This window comes from Canis aureus, chromosome 15 (genome assembly GCF_053574225.1).
Source record: "Canis aureus isolate CA01 chromosome 15, VMU_Caureus_v.1.0, whole genome shotgun sequence".
Taxonomy (NCBI): domain Eukaryota; kingdom Metazoa; phylum Chordata; class Mammalia; order Carnivora; family Canidae; genus Canis; species Canis aureus.
This window is the reverse complement of record NC_135625.1, coordinates 6,285,705-6,294,618: the sequence shown is the minus strand read 5'-3', so window position 1 is coordinate 6,294,618 and position 8,914 is coordinate 6,285,705. Positions and strand designations below refer to the sequence as shown.

The following is an 8,914-nucleotide window of genomic DNA, read 5'->3' as shown; positions in this document are numbered from 1 at the left end:
CCCTGCAGCTTCCTCCAGGAGTGGGTTAGGGAGCGGGTCCCAGGAAGTGAGGTCACTTCCGTGTCACAGAGCCCAACAGAACTTGGAACCCCCCCAACCAGGCACATGCATCCAGTGCAGCCCCAGCTCAGGCTCACTTGGCTGGAGACATCTGCTACTGGAGGATGTTCTCTTGCTGCCGGCCCACCTCTGGGGGCTCTGGTTCCCAGGAACCCCAGGGGTGCAGCTTATTCCAATGCTCTAGGCATTGGCTCCAGCATAGATACCAAGGCGTCAGGGCGGTGATCAGGAGGCGCCGTCAGGTAACACAGCGCAGGCCAGGCCAGGCCCCCTGTGCCACCTTCCTGGGAGCCCCATCCCCTCCTCTTCAGGTTCAGGGAACCAGGGATGTGTGGGCAGGTCCCATCCAAGCTGGGGGACACTGCAGGGCGGCAGGTTCCCCGGGGATCCCTTCAGGGTTATCCTGATGTCATGGAGGACAGGGGGGAAACAGGGTTCCTGAGGTCCTCTACCCGCCCCGGAGTCACCCCAAGACCCTTCAGCCTCATCCCTTTGCTGTCCCCGGGGGCGGTGGGTACCGCCTGCGCTGTGTGCTCCCACATGAGTCTGGAACCCCCCCTCCCCACACCTGCCCCCATGGCCCTGCCCCTGCCTGGGCCAGATGCAGAGTCCCTGCGCACAGATGTGTGGGAACATCAGAATAGAGCCCTCAGGGGAGGCCTGGTCCCCCGGGGGTTAGCGCCTGCCTTCCCCCAGGCCTGATCTCTGAGGCCCGGGATCGAGCTCCGCCTGGGCTCCCTGCGCCGGGTGCTTCTCCCTCTGTCTGTGTGGCTGCCTCTCTCGGTCTCTCTCTCTGTGTCTCTTGAGGTCCTTGTATTGATCCAAATATTTTGAACATTTATCCTCTGAGTTTGTTTCTCTTTTGCATAGTTGGTCCTGTTTGTGTAAGAGACAGGCAGGGAGCTTGAGCGGGAGAGGGAGCCCTAGCTCCTCAAGCCCACGGGGCCCCAGCGCAGGGCCTGCCGGGGCGGGATCCCAGGCCTCCGGGCGGCTCCCTGCAGGCTGCTCGTCCCCTCCGTCCCACCTCAGGGAGCAGGGGCCTTGGCCGGGAAGGGGCATCGGATCGCCCTGATGAAGTCCAGCCAGACGGAGCTGCTGGAGCACAAAGTCCGACAACTGCTGCTCGCCTTGCAGCGCAGGGACGTCATCTCCATTTGCAGCTTCTTAGACGACTATCGTGGATTCGCCACCAAGGACGAGGTGCTGGACCTGCTGTTCACCGAGTGAGCACCTGCCCCTCCGCAGCCCAAGGCTGGGCCACCTGCTGCTGGGGAGGCTGGGGATGGTGTGAGCTTCCCGGCCTCGAGCTGCTCCCCCGCCTGGAGCAGGGTCCCCCAGGGCCTAGGGGGGTCCTGGAGGGCAGCCCTGGGGCCTGCCTGTGGCGGGTCAGCCAGAGGGCCTGTGCCTGTGCTCAGCAGCTGTCCTCCTCCCCCATCATGAGGCCTGGGCCTCCTCCACCCCGTCACCAGGGTCCTGAGTGGCCTGTTTCTCCATTGAAAGGGAGGTTTGAGAGTCCATCAGGTTCTGTGTTGTGGGGCAGCCAGACCCGGGGACCCCGGGACCCCCCAGACCCACTCGGATATGGGCCATGGGCGTGGCCGGATCCGTTTCATGCTCAAGCCTTCAGGAGGCCCCAGCAGGTGCGGGCGCTTCTCTGGGAGCTGCCCGTGGCCCCACGCACAGAGCTGACGGCCCCCGGGGCTCCGGCCTAGTCAGGGTCAGAGGGTTACAGCCCCCATGATGAGAGGTCGCGTCCACAGGACGATTCATGGGATGCCCCCGCCCTCCCCTAGGTATGGGTGCATCGTAGATGCGTGGGGTAACAATGACGTCCTGCAGTGCTGGAAACTGTGAATGACTCCGGCTCCTGCAGGAGGGCCTTCCCTCTCCAGGAGGGCAGTGAGGGGGCTGTGGGGTGGGGGCGGGGCTGCACCGTCACCCCACACATCTGCAATTCCCGTGACAGGGAAAAGGTCTAAGGGCCGTTCTGGAAAGAGGGCAGGAGAACCAGGATGGGATGCGGGCTTGGTGGGAGGCACTGGGACCCCTAAGGAGACCTTCTCCATGCCCCCCCCCAACCCTCTCTCTGCCCCACACCTGGGACCCAGAGCAGAGGGAGTGGGGAGCATCGCACTCTCCAATCTGGTGGCACCTGGACCCGGGGGCATAGCAGGTGCTCAGGAGAGCTGGTGAGGGCTCCCGGACCAGGCGGCCCCAGCCCCATGGGAGAAGGGAGATTAGAGTCAGTGGAAGGACACCCCCGGGGGCCCCTCAGGAGGGAGGCAGCCCAGAGCCACAGGAGGGAAGGTGGCCGTCCCGGGCGGCTCTTGGCAAGGCCTGGCAGGGCAAAGAGCCGGAGCCCTCCTGCCTTGGAGCTTCCCAGAGCGACAGTGTGTGCAGTGAGGGCAATAACAGGCCAGACGACCCCGTCCCCGATGCCTGCTGGTGGACTCAAGGGGCAGGTGGGCAGGGACCAGGCTGAGGAGGGAGCCCCGCTTCCCCATGAGAGATGGTGATGGTCACCCCGCTGGGCCTGAGCTCCCTGGAACAGAGGCTGCGAGCCAGCCCCTCCTCAGGGAGCAGGCCTGTGGCAGGCAGGTCCGCCAGGTGGCAGGGGCACAAGGAGCAGGACTGCCTCTTACACCCCGCACGGGAGGCTGGGTCCCCGGGTCCTGCAGGGCTTCCCCGGGACACTTGCATGTGACAGAGCCCTGTCTTCTGATGCCTGTGCCCGCCTGTCCCTCCCCAGGGCCATCTCCTGCATGCTGGAAATATGGCTGGATTATTATGGGGACGACTTTTGTCAGCTCCCCGAATTTCCCTCCCTTATGAAAATTCTCTAATTCCTAAGACAGCACATGCCGAGTTCAGACGTGGAACTCCGTGCCCGGCGTAACCTCCAGCAATTCAGACTCCTCCATACAGTGGAGCCAGAGGCTGGGGGTAAGGAGGCCTGGGGGTGACTGAGCTGGGGACAGGTTGGGCCCCACGGATCCAACCTCCAAGCAGCTGGGCTGGGAGCAGGGGGTGGGCTCACACCTCACCCCATGGGCTGCAGCCTGGGGACACCGCCCAGGGCTCTTGCCCTCACACATGTGGAGCAGTGGGAAGAGTGGTCTTGACTTGGGAGGGACATGGAAAGTCCGTCCTGATGGGGATACTTCGCCTTCTTGGAGCTACAGCTTCGTCCTAAAGAATACACCCTGAAGCAGCTCAGGAGCACGTCCCAGCTCTGACCGTGGGGACTGCTGCCCCGTCGGGGCCTGCGGGGATCCAGGCCGTCCTGGCTGCTGGAGCTGAGGGCTCGGCCCGTGCTGAAGTGCCTGCTGGGGAGGCGAAGCCCCTGCAGATAGTGGTCACTGCTCTAGTTCACTGCTCCGCCCTGGAGGAGCCCCCTGCACCCGCAGCCACCCCAGAGGAGGAGCAGACCCCGGCACCTGCAATCGGGGTCCCCAGAGTGCCAGAGCCGCCACCTGCATCTGGAACAACTGGCTTCGACCCCTGAGCTCGCCCCAGCTTCCAAAGCAGGGCTCATGGTGGCTGCAGCCCAACGGAGGCTTGCCCTCCCCTGGCATTTCACTGTTTCTTTATTTTCCATTTTTCTTTAACCTTTAACCTGTATAATGGCTTATGAGTTTTATTGTAATAAAGGATAAGTTAACTTCACACAAAATTGACTCTGATGCTTTTAAATGCTACATTGTTGTACTTTAGGTCCTTCACAGTGTGGCAGGCCCGGAGCCCAGGGCACCGGGGGACACAGCCCAGGATCCGGTGCTCCCCTGGGAAAGGCAGAGGACGGGAGGACACAGGACATCAGGTCACTCCTGCCGCCGGGCCGCGGCAAAATTTTGAGGGTACTCAGGCCCCTGCTAATTTGTTTTCCAGTATTTTTGGATTGCAAGAGCAGTTCCAGGGCACCCAAATGACACTAGAAATTTTATGCGGGCTCTAGTGAGGCAAGGAGGGTTGTGTGTGTCTCCCAGGTCTACAGGGAATGGTGCTGATCTCTGGACAGAACGTGTACATTTTTCTAGGATCTGTCAACCTGGGGACATTATCCACTTGGCTTCCCTGCCCTCATGGAGGGTATATGCCTCAGGAGAGGAATGTGGAACATGCTGAGAGGGTTTCCGCATGAACGGAAACCAAGCAGTGGAGTGGGAGAACTGTAGTCTCGTTGTGTGAAAGTCTTCTGGGGAACAATCAGAAATGGTCTCCAAATATCGGACCCTCCTCTTGAATAGAAAATGTAGTCAGTGTTTTATAACAACCACCCATGAACAATCCATAATAAGAGACATAACAGTAAAAGTAATAATCAAGAGCAATGTAATGATTGGAGGACGATCACAATGACTTTAACGCTATTAAAGCAATTAATACTGCCAAGTCTACTACAACAAACCTAAGAAGTTGGGAGATTCCGGTACATATTTCTCAAATTCCTTGTCAAATCACATGATATCAGGACCTTCTTCCTGGGGTATCTCAGGGTCTGAGCCCCATGTTCTGATCAAGAAAATTATTTCATAAGGCCAAAACAGGCAGCCTCTGGCATAGAAAGTCAAACCAACTAGGTCCAGGTAATGGGAGATCTTGGGAACTTGTGTGCACATCCCAGTGGGGGAGCTTTAAAGAATGGAGATGGAAGGAGGGCTGTCTGGGTCTGGCCAGCCACATGATACCCATCAGATTTCAAGTATTTGGCCAGCCCAGGGTGCATGCAGAGAAGGCAGGAGCCAGACTCACAGCCAGGGTGCATGAACCAGGCTATGACTCCCACTAAACCCCAGCATTTTCTTAGCCTTAGCATCCCATTGCCCTTCTTCCACCTCTTCCATCCAACCACTGGATGTCCAGGTAACCATATTTGCATATAGAGGCTCTGGGCTGTTGGAGTGTGAGCCTCTGTCAACCAGACCAGCAGGGGTGACAAAGGCCAGCATAGGAGTTTCATACTGCTTTTGGGTGAACCCAGGAAGTGCTGAAGTTGCTGGAGTAGGTGGGCAGTCACCACCCGGTGCCTTCAAAAGGCAAGTTCCCCTCTTTTGGAACAAGGAGAGGACTTTAAACATTTCCAGGGACTCAGGCTGGCTGAGATTGCCCAATAGTGGTTCCCTGACGCTGAGCTGAAGTACAAAATTCTAAGGATATTTGGGCAGGTGTCAGCTGAAACCTCTCCAGGAAGACAAGAGCTGCTCCTTGGTTCCCAAGTAGACTCGAAAACATTTGACGACTCTGGCCATCCAAGAACAAAATCCCTATGTCTTCCCGCTCATCACAGGAGTTATCTGGACCTACAGGAGCTCTCATAAAGTTTTATTAGAGATTCAGTTAGGTCATGGGAAGCCTGGTTGGATTTCAAGTTTTGACACTATCGGTTCTCAGGGTCTGAGCTGAAGCAGATAATTCTGAGGATGCTTCAGTTCAGGATAACTTTCTCCATCATCTTCACAGAGGCGAGTGATCCCTGGGCCCCCAAGTGTTCTTTAAAAACTTTGTGGAGGTTCTGGTGGACCAAGGATGCCCGGAAATGGCCGCAGCTTGCTATGTGGAGACGGTTTCTAGGAGGCGTTCAGAGGGAAAACCAGGCATAGCCCAGTTAACTCCCTGAAATGAGGATGGAGTAGAGATGGAGCAGATAAAAAGAGAAGGGAGAGCTACTTGGAGAGGGAACCTGAGCTCCATGAATAGGGACCACCAACCCCAACTGTCAGAGTAGACAAGCACATCTCCCCACCCCTCACCCCTGCCCCCAGCCTTATCCCCTGGGTGTTCAGGCACAGCCGCGGTCAGTGCTTGCTTTGGAAGTGGTGCTGTTTAGAGAGCGCTACAGAGTTCCTGTCCTGCTCGACGTGACATTCTCCCCAGGGCTCATTCTTTTCTCTTTTTTAATATATCTGATTTTGTTTCCCCCTTTTCTGTGTTTCAATCCTAAGCTCTCTGCCTATTGTTCGACCCTCTTAAAAAGTTCAGTCTGATCAGGTATGTCCATCAATCTCATCATCTTGTAGAACTCTGTCTCAGAGATTTCTGAGGTGTCACAACCAATATTGTTGCCAGCTGTGCATGTTGCTCCCTGTCGCATGGAGATGTCTCTTGGCTCTCATCCTGGGATTCCCACCAGAGTGTTCTCTTGAGTTTTCCACTACTTTCCTATTGTCACTATAATGAATTACCATACACTTAGTAACTAAAAACAACAGAAAATATTTCTTTTTTTTTATTACAGGTTTGGAGGCCTAAAACCTACAATGAGTCATTTTAATAGTCGTATGGTGGTATCTCACTGGAGAAACCCTTATGGATTCTCTATGTTTCTTACATACTTCATTGTCTCATTTGATGAAAATACTTTGCTGCAGTTTTCACAATTGGCCTTGGTTCTTTAAAAGCAAATAACTTTGCTTAGTAAAATTATATATGGAGAAAATATAGAAGTGAAGTATACATAATTGTTTCGTTGAAGATCTAGTAGGTTCCTTGAGAATAGAGAGTGTGCCTCATTTGTCCATATGTCTGCAATGTGTGTTAAGAAAAAACTCCAGGACCACCGTCATCATTACTCTTCCCCCATTTTGAGTTACTACCATTGGTAATTAAGCACTGTTGTCACCTCTGTGTCTACTTCATACATTTCAGCAAACCCTAGGTTTCTGTTCATCAAAACAAATGAATAAATATCCTACCTCAAGTGTAATAATATCGCCTATTCCTCCTTGAATATACTTGGCCAGAACTTTTAGATACTGGCTGTTCTCTTTTATACTTCCAGTTCTTTCCTTGGTCAAAAGCAGGGAGTCTGATGCAGGCTATGGTAAGGCATGATTGGACAGGATGGTTAAGACCTCTAGTTCCTGTTTCTACCCTAAATGTAGAAGGACACATTCGGTTTGGGAGTCAGCTGGAATCTCAGGAGGAATCCATTTGAGAAGACCAGAGTTGAAAGGTAACAGGGGGAGCCAAGGGTGGAATAAAGCCATAAAAAATGACTTAAGCCCCAAAGATCAGTTGTATGGAGCTAATTTTCTTAGACTCAGTTTTCCTATAAGTAGATCCTTATCATTTCCCATTGCCTGGGCCCCCGAGCTATATCATGGCTCTGTCATGCTATTATCTGAAAGTCACTAACTCTTGGAGAATATAAGCAGAGGAGGTTTGGAGACAAAAAACACTGTTAGGAAAATGCCCCATTTTCTGTTACCCATCTCCTGTTCTGTTTCACTGATGAAGCACAGATGGTTCTAAACACCTGGAAAGCCCCTGACTGCAGTTCATCCAAGTCCATCTTACCAGACCTAGGATGTGATGCACACAATCAGGAGGGAGCATTCAGATACCAGGGAACTATGGTTCTCTCAAACACTGACTATCCCATAGGACGTAGTGAGATGTAGGTAGTGTAGGTCGTGGAGTCTTTGGCCTATGTGTAGGATTCTCTCAAGTGCTCAGTTTCTCAAACTGAATAAGTCTTTTATAAACTTGTTTTGTTACCTGAGGAGACTTGGTTCAAAAAAGAATAGATTTTCACGAAGATAGTAATGGTTCTCATGGGTGAAGGTGTCCATACAGACAGGTGGAAAATGACTTCATTTCAGTCCGCACTCACCAGGACTAGTAGAATGTCCCTGCATCATGAGGACATTTCAATACCTCCCTACAGGTATCTGGGGACAGGGGTGTCCTATGATAGCAGAACGGCCTTCAAGGGAGGACAGAGAGTCCTTGTTATTTTGGATGCTCATGGAAGTGGGCAGTTTTGAATGGAAGTAATTGTCAAATGGGAACATAAGCTACGGACACTTTGGCAATAAAATGGAACAGCAATCTTTCAGGTCAGTTAAAGTGATTTTGACTAGATTGACAAGAAGTTGGTTTGAACGAGGACAGGGTATTTTGTCTGAAAACTTGTTTCAGACTCTGCTAACTAAAGTGAAACTCAGTCATTCTGTTCTGAGCTCCCACAGGCTTCCCATCAGGCTGTGGAAACTGCCATGTTCTATGTTACTTTGCTGGACATGTATTTTCCAATGAAAGTCTGAGGTTCTAGGGCACCTGGGTGGCTCAAACGGTTAAGCATCTGCGTTTGGCTCAGGTCATGATCCTGGAGTCCAGGGATCCAGCCCCGCTTTGCTCAGCAGGGAGTCTGCTTCTCCCTCTGCCCCTGCCTTCCCACTTGTGTATACCAGCTCTCTCTCAATTGAAAAACAAACAAACAAACAAACAAACAAACAAACAAATAAGTAAATCTATCTATAAAGTCTGAACTTCTCTTTCCCGAGCAAGGAGGTGAGCCATTTGTTATGTTCCTCTCAATATCTCCTTTTCAAAAAGTGCAGGACAGTGAAATACCACTGGGCTGAAAGACAGAACTTCTAGATTTGAGTGCTGAAGCTCCACTCTGGCTTCTAACTGGAAGTGTGGGACACAGAACCAGGGCACTTTCAAATCTCAGATGCTCCTCTGGTCGGTGATCTATAGTTGCCAAACATCACTATGCAGGAGATTTGATCGGACATGTGGTTTTAAAAATTCAGATTCTTAACTTAAGAATTCTGAATATGAAAGTGTGAGAGTCAGGAACAGACCTCTGATTTTCAAAAATATTCTAGGTGACTAGAATCAACTTTCTAAAAAAGATTTTTTTTTATTTATTCATGATAGACACCGAGAGAGATGCAGAGACACAGGCAGAGGGGGAAGCAGGCTTCCTCTGGGGAGCCCGATGTGGAACTTGATCCCAGGACCCCGGGATCATGATCTGAGTCAAAGGCAGATGCTCAACCATTGAGCCACCCAAGCATCCCTAGGTGACTAGAATCCATTTGGCTCTAGAAACACTGATTTATAT

At 52.6% G+C, this 8,914-nt stretch overlaps 1 long non-coding RNA gene across 2 annotated transcripts; it reads left to right on the top strand.

The window, feature by feature from the left end:
* The first annotated feature begins 1,125 nt into the window (after positions 1 to 1,125).
* On the top strand, positions 1,126 to 3,362 carry LOC144283922 (uncharacterized). Of its 2 annotated transcripts, XR_013352416.1 has the most exons (3): positions 1,126 to 1,283; positions 2,912 to 3,003; positions 3,243 to 3,362. It is a non-coding gene; the product is annotated as an uncharacterized LOC144283922 (long non-coding RNA). The 2 variants fall into 2 exon arrangements; XR_013352415.1 differs by lacking the exon at positions 3,243 to 3,362 and having other exon boundaries at positions 2,912 to 3,075.
* The last annotated feature ends 5,552 nt before the right edge of the window (positions 3,363 to 8,914 follow it).